At 43.9% G+C, this 19,423-nt stretch overlaps 1 protein-coding gene across 10 annotated transcripts in view; it reads right to left on the minus strand.

Annotated features, from left to right (window-relative positions):
• tanc2a (tetratricopeptide repeat, ankyrin repeat and coiled-coil containing 2a) overlaps positions 1-19,423 on the minus strand; it is a 1,142,739-nt gene that overhangs the window by 1,005,100 nt on the left and 118,216 nt on the right. The gene's annotated exons all lie outside the window — the stretch shown is intronic.

Raw genomic sequence — 19,423 nt, forward strand, 5'->3', positions numbered from 1 at the left:
TCCCCTGGGAAGATGGGGGTTGGGAGGAACAGAGCAGTGGGAATAGGACTAGCCACTACTTGCTGTTTACAAGATCCGCCATACTGTATGAGACTGGGAAAGTCAGGAGTAAATATTGAAATGGAATGAGAACTTCTAGCTGGCAAGGTTTTTGCTGTCACGCATGCGTGAACCCTGCATCTTGCTATGAATGTACATTGCGCTGGACCCTCCTCATTGCCATTTAACAGAAGCATGGTCTAAAAGCCGAACCTGAAACACAGCCAAAGCAATTAACTAAGGTGGGGAGCAGAGAAAGCTGGAGCCCGGAACAGACAAAGCACAGAGGGGGTAGGGGTGTGGGGAAGACAACAGAGCGTGGCACTAAATGCAGTGGAGACTGGAAAGGGCGGGGGGGGGAGGGGGAGGAAAGGGAGAACATGAACTAGATGCTATTACAGACAGGTGGTAAGTGGTGTGGGTGGCTTCCACTTTTCACCTCCCACATGACCGCAGATAGTGTTGCGTTAAAAATGGTGCGTTAGTCTGAGTGTTTTATGGGTCAAATAAAGAGTTAAATGACAGGTTTTCGAGTAGGCTTAAAAAAAGTTAAATATTTATTTAAACAACAAAATCTGAACTGTTCACAACCTTTACCCACTCACGCATTCACACACATGCACACAAAGATAGATAGAAGGGAAAGGGCAAGATGCAAGTGATGCAATAGTTCGTGGTGCACAGAAACCTGTTGAATCTTCTAGGGAGCATAGTTGTTTTAAAGGTGCAAACCCAAATATTTGCAATTGTAACCTTGCTGAGGAGCTATACATTTCTGGTGGCTAAAACTTCAATCCAGTCACCTTTTAAGTTCTCTGCTGCAGCAAGTTGAAGTACAGTATCGACACCAGGGTTTATTCCTTCACTAGACGCATCTCATAGCCTTTGGCTGGGACTGGCTTTCTGTGGACTTTGCTGGTCAGTCTCTCCAGAGGGCTACCTTTTACGGTAGAAATCCATCACGTTTGAGTCTCTGTCAGGTGACACAGGGCCCTCTCCGCTGGTGTAACCACACAAAAGTCCAGGATATGGAAACCATTGCGAGCCGATGATGTCTGGATGGGGTCCATTCTATTACAATGGTGCTACTTCACACCTATTCATCTTGGTTTGGGCTGTGGTGTCGATCTGTCTTACAGAACCTTTGTTAGTCCCATTCCTGTAGATAGGAGTCATCAATATGTAATGGGCTCCTTTCAATTTCAATGGGTTTTGCCCAGCGTTAATTCAGATGCAGTTAATGAGTTTCGTCTTTGCAGACAGGCTTGTTGATTGACAGTACAGGAGGGGTCACTTGACCTTGACTCCATTTTGTCTGTCATACAAATGTGCCCATTTTATTATGGCTCAGTTTAACAGTTGAAGTTTTATTTCAGAATTTGTCCAGTTTATTGTTTATTTCATCACAGCTCCTTCCAAGCATGACAATGTGGAGCTGGATCAGGCTCTCTCCCTCCCCTCCCCAGGCTCAGGAAAATGGTGACAACCTCCAACCCCTCTTTCTACCCAATAAAACTGATAATCTATGCCACATACACAAAATGTCCCATCAGTTGCTGCAGCTCTCTCCCAGTGTTTATTTTGATAAGGTGATTAGACACGGTGTAGGTACTTTTGGTTTCTAGTTGACCCATGATGTCATTCTTCTATGCATGCAACGGGCCACCCAATAACATAACCAAGCATGCACCGGGCCACCCAATGATGTCACTCTCGGTGCATGCTAAAATGTTACGGCTCTGCTAGCGACATCACATACAATGTTCTCGTTGAATAAAATGTGCCTCACTAAACCAACCTCGCACTTCAAATTATATAAAATGGTTAATGCTGTGAATGTCAAATTCAGCCCCAAAGCAATGGCTCCCGCACCTCACATTATCTTAGTTTCTATTCACGGGCTCACATATATGAAGGGCCCCAAAGGCCAATAGCTGGGTGAGCCTGGAACGGAGGGTTCTGAGAGACGAAGTAAGGTGGGACGCTGGTCAATGCGAAGACCTCACTCCTGCAGCAGCCAGGAATTTTGTGGGAAATTTCATAGATCTAGCTGATAGTGTGCCAGGCACAACTCTAGGTTTACAACTAATTGGGCCATGCAGCCCTTTATTGAGTGAGGTAGGGATTGCTAGACTAGCTAGTCCGCAAAGCTACTTCATTCACTTGCTTGTCTGTTTGGTGAGCCTGAAAACAGAAAAGTAGCTGCTGTGCTGCTTCTCTGCCTGGTCACGGAACTAGTGTTAGTGCCTCCTCACGGAGTTCTCTTCATACCTAGGTGAATGACACTTCAATTACCACCCACCTCCGGGTGGACAAGGGCCAAAGCGCTGTGAGAATCACTGTAAAGTTTTACAATGTTGTAACAGTCACTGCTCAACCAAGGTCAGGGAAATATCGGGTTGAATTTTATTTCAGCAGCAGACCAGAAAGCGGGGTGCAACTCTGATTTGGCCATTTGTCAGACGCCCAGCCAAATTCAATGGTGGGCAGGCAATTAAATGCTCGTCGTCAGGGATGTCATCCCCTCTAACAGATAAGATTCTGCCCCAAGAGCTGCTGGCCAGAGGGCCGGCGATTCAGCAGTCCCAGGGACCCAGTGGCCACTGCTGGTACTGCAGGAGGTCTGGAGCAGCAGCCATGAAGCAGGTCTCGGAATGAAGGTAAGTAGGGTAGGCTCGTCAGGGCCACTCGGTGGGAGTGAGACGGGGAGAAACTTTCAGCAGGAATAACTTTTGTTGCTGGGGGTCCCTCCATGGGCCACAGAGTGCCTGATCAGGAGGCCACACCACAGGTAAAATACCAGTGGGGGCAGGAAGAGACCCTTAATTGGCCACGTAAGAAACTCAATTGGCCTCTGGGCAGGAAGGTCATCCTTGGCCTTCCCCGTCACTGGTGAAATTCCATGGCATCGGGCACAGTTCCACATACCTTCCATCACCATGTTGTACTCTGCCCACCACACCCCCACCCCGTCCCTACAAAATCCACTGTTACTGAAAAGCAGCACCTCCTTTCCATCCCTTAAGAGTGCTACATGCATAGAGAAAGGTGTTTAGAGAATGGAGTATCTGAGCAGCCTGGTCCCTCCAAAAGGACCCTTTCTACACCTGATTCAACCATTCTGTCAGATACAACCATTTAGGGAACAGTAATACTGATGCAGAGCATGGTGGATCCCAGAGCAGCAGTGAGCAGAAGGTAGGCAACTGTGAATAGAAAATCTCTTCTCAGAGGTGAGCTAAGCAAAAGCCGTCAACTGATGATTCTACAGCTAAGATCTCAGGGGCCTAGGCTGTTAACTTGTAATTACACAGTGTCTTTACTGTGGAAAAAATTCACAAGGCAATTTGCAGGAGCGTTATCAAAAAAAATGACACCAAGCCACAAAAGGAGTTACTTGGGCAGATGATGAAAAGCCTGGTCAAAGAGGTAGGTTTTGAGAAGTGTCGTAAAAGGAAAGAGACAGAGAGAAGTAGATTAGGGAGGGAATTCTAGAGCAGGGCTTTGGCAGCTGCAGGCACGCTGCCAATGGTAGAGCAATTAAAATCCAGGATGCTCAAGAGGCCAAAACTGGAGGAGCATAAATATCAGAGGGTTCTAGGGCTGGAGGAGATTACAGAGATAGGGAGGAGCAAGATTTGAAAACAAGATTGAGAATTTTAAAATCAAGGCATTGCTTAACAGGAAGCCAATGTAGGACAGCAAACACAAGGGTGAACAGGACTCAGTGCAAGCTAGGGCACAGCAGAGTTTTGGATAACCCTAAGTCATTAACTATCAAATGATTCAAGGGCATTGGTTTCACATGCAGGCAGTTAAAACGGTCTCTTCGCCAACTGTCCCATCGTCAGCACCGTGGGAGATGTCCAGAACCCACATTTGCTATGCGGGAGGCAGGACTTGAAGTGAACCTCACTGACTCCAGCATTTCAGAAGTTCAATATAGCCACCAGCTAGACAATTTGAAAAGGGCGTAAGAGCCATTACCATTTTTGTAGTGGCAACAGGTACGGCTTCCATAGACAGCAGTCTTACAAAGCAGCCATGGAATCACAGAAACGGCAGTTTTAACAGATTAGACGCGATTCCCAGTCTCCCTTATTCAAATAAATGGGTTTAAGGATAAACTCAAGCTGCAAGCCAGCCAGTTTAACCTTGGTGGAGGGAAAGCTTTTAGAAATGATAATCCAGGACAAAATCAGCACTATTTGTTAAAGGCAAATTGTGTTTAACTGACTTGAGTTTTTTGATGAGGTAACAGAGAGGGTTGATGAGGGCAAAACAGTTGATATGGTGTATTTCTAATTCCAAAAGGTGTTTGATAAAATGCCACATAATAGGCTTGTCAGAAAAGTTGAAGCACATGGAATAAAAAGAACAGTGGCAGCATGGACACAAAGTTGGCCGAGTGACAGGAAACAAGACAGCAGTGTTATTCGGACTGGAGGAAAGTATAAAATGGTGTTCCCCAGGGGTCAGTACTAACTTAGGCTTGAGCGGACAAGGCACAATTTAAAAGTCTGCAGATGACACAAAATTTGGAATTACAGTGAACTGCAAGGAGGACATAGACAGGCCAGTGGAATTTGTTTTATTTGTTTGCGGGATGTGGGCATTGTTGGCTAGGCCAGCAAGTTTTGCCCATCCCAAATTGCCCTCGAGAAGGTGGTGGTGAGCTGCCCTCTTAAACTGCTGCAGTCCTTTGGGTGTAGGTACACCCACAGTGCTGTTAGGAAGGCAGTTGCAGAACTCTGATCCAGCGACAATGAAGGAACAGCGATATAGTTCCAAATCAGGATGGTGTGTGGCTTGCAGGTGGTGGTGTTCCCATACATCTGCTGCCCTTGTCCATCTAGGTGGTAGAGATCGTGGGTTTGGAAGGTGCTGTCGAAGGAGCCTTGGTGAGTTGCTGCAGTGCATCTTGTATATGGTACACACTGCTATCACTGTACATCGGTGGTGGAGACAGTGAATGTTGAAGGTGGTTGGTAGGGTGCCAATCAAGTGGGCTGCTTTGTCCTGGATGGTGTCGAGCTGTTTGAGTGTTGTTGGAGCTGCACCCATCCAGGCAACAGGACAGTGGCGCAGTGGTTAGCACCGCAGCCTCACAGCTCCAGTGACCCGGGTTCAATTCTGGGTACTGCCTGTGTGGAGTTTGCAAGTTCTCCCTGTGTCTGCATGGGTTTCCTCCCACATGCCGAAGACTTGCAGGTTGATAGGTAAATTGGCCATTAGCAATTGCCCCTAGTGTAGGTAGGTGGTAGGGAAATATAGGGACAGGTGGGGATGTGGTAGGAATATGGAATTAGTGTAGCATTAGTATAAATGGGTGGTTGATGGTCGGCACAGACTCGGTGGGCCGAAGGGCCTGTTTCAGTGCTGTATCTCTAAAACTAAAAACAGTATTCCATTACACTCCCGACTTGTGCCTTGCAGATAGTGGAAAGGCATTGGGGAGACAGGTGGAGAGAGTTACTCGCCGCAGAATTCCCAACCTCTGACCTACTCTTGTAGCCACAGCATTTGTATGGATGGTCAAGTTTAGTTTCTGTTCAATGGTGGCGTCCAGGATGTTGATTGTGGGGGACTCAGCGATAGTAATGCCATTGAACATCAGGAAAGATGATTAGATTCTCTCTTGTTTGAGATGGTTATAGCCTGGCACTAATGTGGCACAATTGTTAATTGCCACTTATCAGCCCAAGCCTGGATATTGTCCAGATCTTGCCGCACATGGACATGGGCTGCTTCAGTATTTGAGGAGTTGCGAATGGTGCTGAACATTGTGCAATCAATCATTCGCGAACATCCCCACTTCTGACATTATGATGAAGGGAAGATCGTTGATGAAGCAGCTGAAGATGGTTGGGCATAGGATACGACCCTGAGGAACTCCTGCAGTGATGTCCTGGGACTGAGATGATTGACCAACATCTTCCTTTCCTGTTCTGATGAAAGGTCACTATCCTGAAATGTTAACTCTGCTTCTCTCTGCACAGATGCTGCCAGACCTGCTGAGTAGTTCCAGCACTGTTTTTTTATTTCATCTTCCTTTGTGCTAGGTATGGCACCAACCAACCGAGTGTTTTCCCCCAATTCCCATTGACTCCAGTTTTGGTAGGACCCCTTGATGCCATACTCGGTCCAATGCTGCCTTGATGTCAAGGGTAGTCACCTCACCTCTGGAGTTCAACTCTTTTGTCCATGTTTGGACCAAGGCTGTAATGAGGTCAGGAGCTGAGTGGCTCTGCCGGAACCCAAACTGAGCAAAAGTGAGCAAGTATTGCTAAGAAACTGCTGCTTTCATCACTGCTTTAGGTTCCTAGATAACTGGGTCGGTTTCTGGCCAAGGTGGGACCTGTACAAGTTGGAATGGGACCAAGATCCTCGCTGGGAGGTTTGCTAGTGCTGTTGAGGGGGGCTTAAACTAATTTGGCAGGGGGATGGGATACAGAGTGGAGGTACAGTAGGGGGGTGATGCAGAGTCAAATATAGAAGAGAAACTGAGCACTGAAAACAGCAGAGGCACCAGAGGAGTACAGAAAGTGTAGGGGGGTACTTAAAAAAAAAATTAGGAGAGCAAAGAGAGGACATGAAAAAACACTGACAGGCAAGATAAAGGAAAATCCCAAGGCGTTTTATAAGTATATTAAGGGCAAGAGGATAACCATGGAAAGAGTAGGGCGCACTGGGGGCCAAAGTGGTAATGTGTGTGTGGAACCGGAGGACATAGGTGGGGATTTAAATGATTACTTTTCATCTGTGTTCACTATGGAGAAAGAGGATGTAGGTGTAGCGATCAGGAAAGGGGATTGTGATATACTTGAACAAATTAGCATTGAAAGGAAGGAAGTATTAACTGTTTTAGCTGGCTTAAAAGTGGATAAACCCCAGGCCCAAATGAAATGTATCCCAGCCTATTATGTGAGGCAAGGGAGGAGATAGCAGGGGCTCGGACACAAAGTTTCAAATCCTCTCTGGCCACAGGAGGGGTACCAGAGGACTGGAGGACAGCGAATGCTGTACTATTATTCAAGAAAGGTAGCAAGGATAAACCAAGTAATTACAGGCTGGTGAGTCTAACATCAGTGGTAAGGAAACTATTGGAAAAAATTCTGAGGGTCAGGATTAATCTCCACTTGGAAAGGCAGGGATTAATCAGGAATAGTCAGCATGGCTTTATCAGGGGGAGATCGTGTCAAACAAACTCGATCGAATTTTTCGAGGCGGTGACTACATGTGTAGATGAGGATAAAGCAGTTGATGTAGTCTACACAGACTTCAGTAAGGCTTTTGATAAGGTCCCGCATTGGGAGACTGGTTAAGAAGGTATGAGCCCATGGGATCCAGGGCAATTTGGATCCAAAACTGGCTTAGTGGCAGGAAACAGAGGGTGATGGTCGAGCGTTGTTTTTGCAAGTGGAAGCCTGTGACCAGTGGTGTAGCGCAGGGATCGGTGCTGGGACCCTTGCTGTTTGTAATGTACATTAATGATTTAGACATGAATAGACGTATGATCAGTGTGTTCGCAGATGACACAAAAATTGGTGTTGTCATAAATAGTGAGGAGGAAAGCCTTAGATTATAGGATGATATAGATAGGCTGGTAAAATGGGCGGAGCAGTGGCAAATGGAATTTAATCCTGAGAAGTGTGAGGTGATGCATTGTGGGAGGACTAACAAGGCAAGGGAATATACATACAATGGATGGTAGGACCCTAGGAAGTACAGAGGATTAGAGGCACCTTGGTGTACTTGTCCATAGATCACTGAAGGCAGCAGCACGGAGATAAGATGGTTTGGAAGGCATATGGGATATTTGCCTTTATTAGCCGAGGCACGGAATAGAAGAGCAGGGAGGTTATGATGGAGCTGTACAAAATGCTAGTTAGGCCACAGCTGGAGTACTGTGTACAGTTCTGGGCACCACACTATAGGAAGGATGTGACTGCACTGGAGAGGGTGCAGAGGAGATTCGCCAGGATGTTGCCTGCAGCATTTCAGCTATGAAGAGAGACTGGAAAAGCTAGGGTTGTTTTCCTTAGAGCAGAGAAATCTGAGGTGGGGACCGGATTGAGGTTTACAAAAGTATGAGGGGCTTTGATAGGTTAGATAGGAAGAAACTTTTTCCCTTAGTGGAGGGGTCAATAACCAGGGGGCATAGATTGAGGTTTAGAGGGGATCTGAGGAAAATATTTTTCACCCAGAGGGTGGTTGAAATCTAAAACACATTGCCTGAAGGGGTGGTAGGAATCCTCACAACATTTAGGAAGTATTTAGATAAGCACTTGAAACGCCATAGCATACAAGGCTTATGCTACGGGCCATGTGCTGGAAAATAGGATTAGAATAGTTAGGTGCTTGATGGCCGGCACAGACACAATGGACCGAAGGGCCTGTTTCTGTGCTGTATGACTATGACTGGCATTAGACGGATAGGGCGGTAATTGGTCGGGTTGGATTTGTCCTGCTGTGTGTGTACAGGACATACCTGGGCAATTTTCCACATTGCTGGGTAGATGCCAGTGTTGGAGCAGCTTGGCTAAGGGCGCGGCTACTTCTGGAGCATAAGTCTTCAGTACTATCGCTGGAATGTCAGGGCCCATAGCCTTTGCAGTATCCAATGCCTTCAGCCGTTTTTTTTTATATCACATGAAGTGAATCGGACTTGCTGAAGACTGGCATCTGTGATGCTGGGGACTTCAGGGGGAGGTTGAGATGGATCATCAACTCGGCACTTCTGGCTGAAGAACATGCAAATGCTTCAGCCTTGTCTTTTGCATTGATGTGCTGGGCCCCCCCATCGTTGAGGATGGGGATATTTGTGGAGCCTCCTCCTCCTGTCAGTTGTTTAATTGTCCACCACCATTCATGACTGGATGTGGCAGGACTACAGAGCTTAGATCTGATCCACTGGTTGTGGGATTGCGTGGCCCTGTCTATTGCATGCTGCTTCCACTGTTTGGCATGCAAGTAGTCCTGTGTTGTAGGTTCACCAGAATGGCACCTCATTTTTAGCTATGCCTGGTGCTGCTCCTGGCATGCCCTCCTGCAGCCTTCATTGAACAAGGGTTGGTCCCCCGGCTTGACGATAATGGTAGAGTGGAGATATGCCGGGCCATGAGGTTACAGATTGTGGTTGACTAGCAATTCTGCTGCTGCTGATGGTCCACAGCGCCTCGTGGATGGCCAGTTTTGCATTGCTTGATCTGTTTGAAATCTATCCCATTTGGCACGGTGGTAGTGTCACACAACACTATGGTGGGTATCCTCAATGTGAAGATGAGATAGAGTCAGAGTTATACAGCCTTGTATGCTATGGCGTTTCAAGTGCTCATCTAAATACTGCTTAAGTGTTGTGAGGGTTCCTACCTCTACCACCTCTTCAGGCAGTGCGTTCCAGATTCCAACTACCCTCTGCGTGAAAATTTTTTCCTCAAATCCCCTCTAAACCTCCTGCCCTTTACCTTAAATCTATGTCCCCTGGCTATTGACCTCTCCGCTAAGGGAAAAAGTTTACTATCTAACCTATCAAAGCCCCTCAATTTTGTATATCTCAATCAGGTCTCCACCTCAGCCTTCTCTGCTCTAAGGAAAACAACCCTAGCCTTTTCAGTCTCTCTTCATAGCTGAAATACTCCAGCCCAGGCAACATCCTGGCGAATCTCCTCTGCACCCTCTCCAGTGCAATCACATCCTTCCTATAGTGTGGTGCCCAGGACTGTACACAGTTCTCCAGCTGTGGCCTAACTAGCGTTTTATACAGCTCCATCATAACCTTCCTGCTCTTATATTCCATGTCTCGGCTAATAAAGGCAAATATCCCATATGCCTTCCAAACCATCTTATCTCCCTGTGCTGCTGCCTTCAGTGATCTATGGACAAGTACACCAAGGTGCCTCTAATCCTCTGTACTTCCTAGGGTCCTACCATCCATTGTATATTCCTTTGCCTTGTTAGTCCTCCCAAAATGCATCACCTCTCACTTCTCAGGATTAAATTCCATTTGCTGAAATTTATGCTTCAATCAAGTCACCTCTTCCTCTTCTAAATTCCAGTGGATACAAGCCTAGCCTGTCCAATCTTTCCTCCTAAGACAGCATGCCCATTCCAGGTATTAGTCTAGTAAACCTTCTCTGAACTGCCTCCAACGCATTTGCAGCCTTCCTTAAATAAGGAGACCAGTACTGTACACAGTACTCCAGATGTGGTCTCACCAATGCCCTGTATAGCTGAAGCATAACCTCCCTACTTTTGTATTCAATTCCCCTCGCGATTAATGGAAAAATGTTATCGTTGAAGGGCACAGTTTAATAAATGTGAAAAGGGGGAAAGCACTGATTAGTTTATGAATGACCTATACAAGATCGCAGAAGATTGAGTATGGAAGCTTGCGTGAGGAGTTGGTTACAGATAGAATCGTAGTCGGAGTTACAAATGATGCGCTGTCAGATCAGCTACAGCCTAGGGAAGACTTAAGTTTACAAAAAGCCATTCAGTTGAGCAGACAGGCTGACATTAGAAAATTCAACCAACACATGGTTCAAGGGGACAAGGATAGTCAAATCTTGAAGGCATTAGACTCAGTGGAATTTGTGAAAAAAATGGAAAGGAATGGTGCCAGAAAGGTGGGAAAGGCATCTAAAGGCAGCAGCACTAAATTGCGGTAGGTGTGGCCGAGTGGGGCACTGACAGGAAAATTGCCCAGCCAGGAAGGCGAAATGTTTCCTATGTAAAAGAAAGGGACACTTCAAGTCTGTGTTGCAAGAAGCAAATGCTGATCAGCAAAGCGAAAAATCATTTAAACAAGAGAATAAACACGGTACAAGATGAGCCAATGTTCAAGACTCCTTTCTTAGGAGAAATACAAGGAGCAAATGAAAATTGCTGTACAGGAGAGATCATGGTAGGAGAAAATAAAACTAGCTTTAAGTTAGACACGGGAGCAGCAGTTTCTGTTCTATCGAATAAGGAACAATTGCTGAAGGGAAGATTTAGAACAAACAAGAAGCTGTATGGGCCTGGAGGCATAGAACTGAAAGTTATAGGGGAATTGAGAATGACTAAGACATAAATAATCTAGACTTAGAAATGGCAGAGTAGGTTGTGTTTCTGGACTGCAGTAAGAGCTACAAAAAGGGAGTGAGAAGAAACTTGCAAAGGATATCAAAATCAGCACAAGTTTTTTTCCCAAGAATTATATTAGGAGAAAGAGGGTGCTCGGCGTCAATGTGAGCCTCTTGACAGCTGATAACAGTGATATGCTCAATGAAATTCAAGAAATGCGGACATGTTGAATTACTTTTGTATTGTTGTTGACAGTGGAGGAAAAGACCAGCATGCCAGAAATCGCAAGGAAACCAATATTGAATCAGGCTCGCCAAAATTAACATAAGCATATAACAGTAATTTTTTCTACTATTTTCTTCATTAAATAGCCAAAATAAATCAGTAATCCCTTCTGCTGGTCCACACTCTGGATGATTCAAGTGTCAATGCAAGTAATCCCAAATCCCCAAACAATATGCTGCTCTCTTATATAAATGAATCACTAAGTCTCACTATCCATGTTGACAGCTTTGAGTGGTATAGGCAATGGCTTGGAAGCAGATTACCTACTCATAAGAGTGCAGGATAGCACTCTGTAAGGAATAAATAAATTTGAAAGGAGAAGACAGCCATTTTAATAACCAATTCTGTAAAAGAGAGATTCCCAAGCACATAATGAATCTATTGAAGTTTCCTTTTTTCACTGAATCTTTGTTTGAATTTAAAGTACAAAATACCAGCCATTTTAAAGTCGTCCAATTTATGTAGCACCTTACTATAAGCACTTCACACATTGAATGAGATGAATACCTATTTCATTTGCTTTTTGGTGGCACTGATTGTGGGAGAAATACTGGCCACTGTAAACTTGGAGAACACTATGCTCTTGTGCCAATAATGCCTTGGGATTTTTAAAATTCACTTGAACCATGGAACAGGGCGACTGGTTTAATCAAAAATAAGTCACCTCTGCAAACAACAAAAAAGTGCGCAGATGGGACTGTATTGTGTGTGTCCTGGACAACCAAGTGCCTAGAGCTGCTCAAGCTCAGGGCTCTGAACAATCATCGACAGTAACTTCTGCATTTCCACTTTTAACTGCGCAAGTGAAGACTCCAGAAGCTGCCGTCAGTTTCAGAGGAATAATGACAGTGAACGTTGACGGTTTCCTCGTCGTTACTACTGCAAAATCCTGACCATTATGAAAGCAGCATGCAACTGCCAAAATCTATTCTTAAAACCAAAAAACAAGTCATGCAATACAATATGAACTGTTCAGTTTATTTTGCACAATAGGGCTTAGCAAACTCATTTATAGTTCAATGTTCTTAAGTCATTCATTTCCTCTCAACTTGGCAGGTCCAATGTATATCACACATAATGCAAACATGTTACCTTAACTCGCTCAAATGAAGTTCTTTTTAAGCAAACACTATAATTTAAAGTTAATTGCTTCACCCCTTTATAGATGTGGTGACATTTACTGTAAAGAAATAGGAACATCGAACAATGTAATTATAACTTAGCAAATGGCATGTTATTATGTTGTTACACAGTTGTTTTACCTTAACAGCATTAAAAGCTTATTTTAAAATGTTAAAAAGTCACTATGTTAAATGCTACCTGCAACTTTGGGCAGCGGTTTGGACCCAAATAGCTGTGCATCAGATCATCTTAAAACAGCAGAATAAAACCATACACTATCAAAATTCACAAGCGAGATCTCGGAGTGGTGTGTTCATAGTAAATTGAACAAAATATTGTTTTACAACAGAAGCAATATAGCATGTAATACAATGTTTCTTAAAAATTCATTTGCAGGATACGGACACTGCCAGCAAGGCCAGCTTTTACTGCCCATCCCTTGTTGTCTGAGAAGGTGGTGGTGAGCCATCTTCTTGAACCAGAGTCCATGTGAAGGTACTATCACAGTGTGTTAGAGAGTTCAAGAGTTTTGATCCAGCGAAGAAGGAATAGTAATATGTCTCCAAGTCAAGATAGTATGCGACTTGGAGGGGGACTTGGAGGTAATGGTGTTCCATTGCACCAGCATCCCTTGTTCTAGGTGATGTAGCTCGCAGGTTTGGGAAGTATCGTCAAAGAAGCCTTGGTGAGTTGCTACTGCACATCATGTGGATGGTAAACACTGCAGCCACGATGCACCAGTGGAGGAGTCTATGCTTAAGGTGGTGGATGAGCTGCAGGTCAAATGGATTGCTTTGTCCTAAATAGTAGTGAATTTCATGAGTGTTGTTGAAGCTGCACCCATCCAAGCAAGTGGAGAGTATGACATCATACTCGACTTGTAGGTTATGGAGTGACTGAGGAGACAGGTGATGAGTTACTCGTCACATATACCCAGCCTCTGACCTGGTATAGCAGCTACGGTATTTTCTGTGGGTGATCCAGTTGAGTTTCTGGGTAATGGCAACCTCCAGAATATTGATGGTAGGGGATTCAGGAATTCTAATGCCATTGAATATCATGGTGATGTGGTCATGAAACCTAAAGAGAGAGAGCTTGCATCCTTTTTTTAAGCAATACAGGATTGGGTCCTCAGGATGACAGTAGTAAAGACATGAAAAAAAGACTTGCATTTATACAGTGCCTCTCATGACCACAGGGCATCACAAAGCACTTTACAGCCAGTGAGTACTTTTTGAAGTGTAGTCACTGGTGTAATGTAGAAAACACAGCAGCCAATTTGCACACAGCAAGCTTTCACAAATAGCAATGTGATAAAGACAGCATAACATGTTTTTGTGATGTTAAGGGATAAATATTGGTCAGGACACCAGAGATAACTCCCCTACTCTTCTTTGAAATAATGCCATGGGATCTTTTACATACACCTGAGGGCAGACAGGGCCTCAGTTTAACATGTCATCTGAAAGACGGCACCTCCTACACTGCAGCACTCCCTCAGTACTGCACTAGAGTGGCAACCTTGATTTTTGTGCTCAAATCCTGGACTTGAATCCGTAACATTGACGCAGATGACTGCTACCCCTGAGCTATGGTTGAAGCAGTAATCTGCAGTTTTCTTGCATGCAGGAAGATAAAAGTAGCAAAGACCTGAAATTTAGCAGCACAACAAGGTGGTCCTGTGCTTTGTTAGCATTTAAAAGGGGTTTCTGAGGTTTCGCAGCATTGGGTTCTGGGTTCTTAAGATTGAACACACTGGGACGCGGGTGGGGGGGGGGGCGCTCTAATTAGACAGCACTCAGTCAAGGGACTTGAGGTTTAGCAGCACGGGCAGTTTCTGGTGTTTAATGGCAGCACAGTGCAAAGTAGGAGCATATCTGGGAAGAGCTTTTGGGGTTTAGCACTTTAGAGGAGAAACTAGGAGTTTGGCAAAGTTCAGGGTTGAATGTGATATCTGGCAACATTGCTTGGGGTTAAGAAGTGAAGATGGATGAGAATAGAGAGCAACGTTCACAGGGGATCTCACCAGGAATACTAATTTCGGCTTGGTTCCTGTAAATCAATTTATGTTTTCAGACACTAATAAGTAAATAAGCATGTGGCTTTTTTGATAAATATATTTTACATATATATACAACCACTGCTACATATATCATTTTCATGTCAAAGATTAGCTCATAAAGTGAAGTTTATGTTTTCTGTTGGCAGATCAGTGAGAAATGGATGCAAATCTCCAGTGAAAGAATCCAGAAAAATAATTATTTCCCTTGGTAATGTAACTGTATATAGAGTCCTGTATAAACAGAGATTGTGTTTGAGAACTTCATAAACAAACACAGACCAGCTGTCTCTATCAGCTGGTTTTCCTGTCTACCTCCTTCTCAGCTAGCTTCTTTTTGAAACTTGAATTCACAAAAGCTTCTTAAATTCATCTGTTCATGTAATTTAGAAAAGTAAACAAATAACTATATAAGTGATCAAAGTCAATTCAGTGTTTTTACTGGGAAAAACCAGTACCTTTTCTGCAACCAGTAATTGCATTTATACAGCATCTATATGTAAATATAACACAGAGGTACCTCTTGGAAGAAAAGGAGCAGACAATTCTTTTTAGGAAGTCTAGGAGAGGTGACCAAAAGCTTGGATCAAAAGATGGTTTTGAGAAACCTTTTGAAAAGGAGTAAGGGAACTGGAGAGGTAGCAACTTGCAAGCTTCAAGTATCAGCCAGTCAGATAGAAGTAATTTGTACTGGGCTGAAATAAATTCACATTGAGATTGAATAAATATGGTTACAAATTTATATAAAATTAGGCTATGCTAAGAAGCACAGTCATATGACAGGAAGTATGCACACATTATAGTTACAATGCACAGACCTACACACATTAATATAAAAGCAAAATACTGCGGATGCTGGAAATCTGAAACAAAAACAAGAAATGCTGGAATCACTCTGCAGGTCTGGCAGCATCTGTGGAAAGAGAAGCAGAGTTAACGTTTCGGGTCAGTGACCCTTCTTCGGAACTCACATTATGTCAGCTTTATGACAAATCTTGTTCAACTCTTATTGGTCAATAATGACAACAAAAAACAGATCCACAAGATACATTTACTAAACACCCATCCCCCACCGCCTCCGATTTTACAAATTGTTTGATCTCACAGCTTTATTTCAGTTCCCCCACTCGAGCAACATTATTCTCCAACAGCCCACCTGTGCCAATTAGAACAACTTCAGACAGGTGCTTCTTCTGTGCTTTTTTCCACCCTTACAAAAGACCCAAAAGAGATGGAAAAAAAGGAGAAAGTTATGTTCCTACCATTGAGTGCACATTTTGTTAGGGTGCAAAGGTACCACACCAACTCAGGTGCCACACCTTCAATAATAATCTTCATTTATGTAATGCCTTTAATAGAAAAATATCCCAAGGTGTTTCACAGAGGCATAATTAGACAAAATGGGCATCAAGTCAAAAGGAGAAAATATTAGGAGGGGTGACCAAAAGCTTGGTCAGAGGTGGGTTTTAATGAGGGTCTTAAAACTCATCTGAAAAGAAAACCACATGTAATTGATAAATATTTTATTTTAGCACTCCACATCAACATATAAGCCCAGTGCAGCAACTACATCAGTAGTTTTTAAACAACACACATCAAAGCTTTTGGTGTTCCAACGGGTTTTCCTGAAGTTGCCACATTGCTTAAACAGAGAACCACTTGATCGAGTAAAAAGAACGCAGCTTTTTTTTCCTAACCTTTTGTTAAGTGCTATTATGGAGGCAACCATCATTAGAAGCACATTGCAGCACCAACATTTAACCAGGCATTAGCCACTTTCAGGCGTCAAACATTATCAGTTACAACTTTTAAATTGTAGGCCAAAGCAGGCCAAAAACCATGTCATACATGCCGTCCAACAAACTTCAGCTGTAACTAACTGATCTCCTTGCCTTGCATACACAGAATGAAGGTCAAGTGTAGTCTTCAGCAGAAGGGGGTGATTGAACAATTAATATTCAATTCAGTCCTCAAATTTGAAGTCATACATTCCATCCTTATTTTCATGTACTTGTCCAAACATCAATTTCTGAAGCAGGACATTGGAGACTCTGCAGTACAAGGTGGATTTAGGAAATTATAATGCAGTAAGTTGATGCACCAGGTACACTCAGGTGCAAAATGTTTGAACTATTATAGATAATGGCTTACCATGAACTTTTAATGGATTAAACTAATCTCTTTATTAATAATGAAAGGATACAGACCTGCAACATTAACTGTTTTTCTGTCTCCACATGCTGCCAGACCTGTTTAGTATTTCCACTATTTTCTGTTTTTTATTTCAGATTTCCAGCATCTGCAGTATTTTGCTTTTGTAGAATTGTTCCATTAATTGCTAAATGGAAACATTCCATCTCTGTGAAGAGACTGACCAAGTCTGGTGATACCCAACTCATGCTAGGCTCTGAATGTGCATTACACCTCGGAGTTCTTTATTGCATAGTTTTGGGAAGAGTGATGTTAGATACAGAAGAGCCTTTAAATCGCATACATGCTTTTATGATCCCCATGGAGACCACCACCAAAGCAAAAGAATAGAATCTACCGACTGAGCCCAATTTAAGAAACTAAACCAAATGGACAAGATTACACTTTATAAATTTTACTTCAACATGCAAAATCAACATAAATTAAACATGAAGCAGCAGACAGATCACAGTCAATATATGTATTTTGAATTATACCTTAACTATCTGATACGAGATGGTTTCACTGGGCAGCCCACCCAGCATAAAGGCAACAAATTACAGGCACACAGTTCTTCACAACCCTGCAGTTCCTCAGGTAGATTTTCAGCTCTTTTCTGCAAGCATTCATTTCTGTTTCAATTCTAGAGATGATTGACCTCCAACAACCACAACCATCTTCCTTTGCGCTAGGTACGACTCCAACCAGCGGAGAGGTTTCCCCGATTTCCATCGACTCCAGTTTTGCCAGGACCCCTTGACTCCATATTCGGTCAAATGCTGCCTTGATGTCAAGGGTGGTCACTCTCACCTCACCTCTGGAGTTCAACTCTTTTGTCCATGTTTGAACCAAGGCTGTAATGAGGTCAGGAGCTGAGTGGCCCTGGCAAAATCCAAATTGAGTGTCAGTGAGCAAACAATGGCTAAACAATTGTCGCTTGATAGCACTGTCAATGGCACCTTCCATCACTTTACTGATATCAACAGTAGACTGATGGGGCAGTAATCAGCTGGGTTGGATTTGTCCTGCTTAGTGTGTACAGGACATACCTGGGCAATTTTGAACATTGCTGGGTAGATGCCAGTGTTGTAGCTGTACTAGAACAGCTTTGCTTGGGGCGCAGCAAGTTCTAGAACACAGGTCTTCAGTACTATTGCCGGAATGTTGTCAGGGCCCGTAGCCTTTGCAGTAGCTAGTGCCTTCAGTCATTGTTTGATATCACGTGGAGTGAATCGAATTGGCTGAGGTCTGGCATCTGTGATGCTGGGGACTTCAAGAGGAGGCCGAGATAAATCATCAACTCGGCACTTCTGGCTGAAGATTGTTGCAAATGCTTCAGCCTTATCTTTTGCACTGATGTGCCAGGCTCCCCCATCATTGAGGATGGGGATATTTGTGGAGCCACCTCCTCCTTTTAGTTAATTGTCCACCACCATTCACGACTGGACGTGGCGGGACTGCAGAGCTTAGATCTGATTCGTTGGTTGTGGGATCGCTTAACTCTGTCTATCACATGTGCTTACGCTGTTTGGCCTGCAAGTAGTCCTGTGTTGTAGCTTCACCAGGTTGACATCTTATTTTGAGGTATGCCTGGTGCTGCACATGGCATGCCCTCCTGCACTCTTCATTGAACCAGGGTTGATCCCTTGGCTTGGTGGTAATGGTAGAGTGGGGGATATGCGGGGCCATGAGGTTACAGATTGTGGTTGAATACAATCCACAGCACCTCACGGATGTCCAGTTTTGCATTGCTAGATCTGTTCAAAGTCTATCCCATTTAGCATGGTGGTCATGCCACACAACACGATGGAGGGTATCCTCAACGTGAAGGTGAGACTTCGTCTCCACAAGGACTGTGCGGTGGTCACTCCTACTGATACTGTCATACATCTGTGCCATTCAGTATATCTCTGGATCAGCTTGCTGTGCTGCAACGATAGACGATCTGTTAAACATCTCATTTGGATTATCTAAATCCCCAAATAAGGCTTCAGATACTTAGCTATCTTTTTGTGATGCCCTTTTTACCTCCGACAATGGATCCTGTTTAACCATTGCTTGGGTGATGACACACGCAGGAAATATTCCTGGAACCTGTTCCTGTAATTGCTCCATTTTCTTAATTTCACTTGGTTCCTCTGTATTATAGGAGAAATTGATACTTTTGATCCAGCCAAATCATTTCCTAAGAGTAGATCAATTCCCTCTACTGGCAAACTGTGGACAACTCCAACAGTTACTACTATCCCAGATATTAAGTCATTCTCCAGGTGTACTTTGTGCAAAGGTATATACTCCCTGCCAATTCCATTAACTAAAACTTTAGCGTTCAAGACGCTCTGTGGTGGAAACCTTATATCTTTCCCCAGCAAGTGTGTTTGGGTTGCTCCTGTATCCCCGAGTATAATGATAGGTTTTCCTGCCTCACTTACAGGATACGGAGTTACTCGCCCCTTTGACAAAAATTCATTACAACTCTCAGGTATTTTATTCTTAACCTCTACACTCCTTTTAGTTTTAGTATCTGGTTTCAAAGCTGTTGTTAAAGCTATAGCCTGGTCTGCTATATTCTCAGTCAGAGTCTTTTATTCTGCACTAGCTTTGCGTACCCCAACAAGTCCTATGGGTTTACCTCGCAATTTCCAACACTCTGATCGGAAA

The sequence above is a fragment of the Heterodontus francisci genome, chromosome 33 (genome assembly GCF_036365525.1).
Source record: "Heterodontus francisci isolate sHetFra1 chromosome 33, sHetFra1.hap1, whole genome shotgun sequence".
In the NCBI taxonomy this organism is placed as follows: Eukaryota; Metazoa; Chordata; class Chondrichthyes; order Heterodontiformes; family Heterodontidae; genus Heterodontus; species Heterodontus francisci.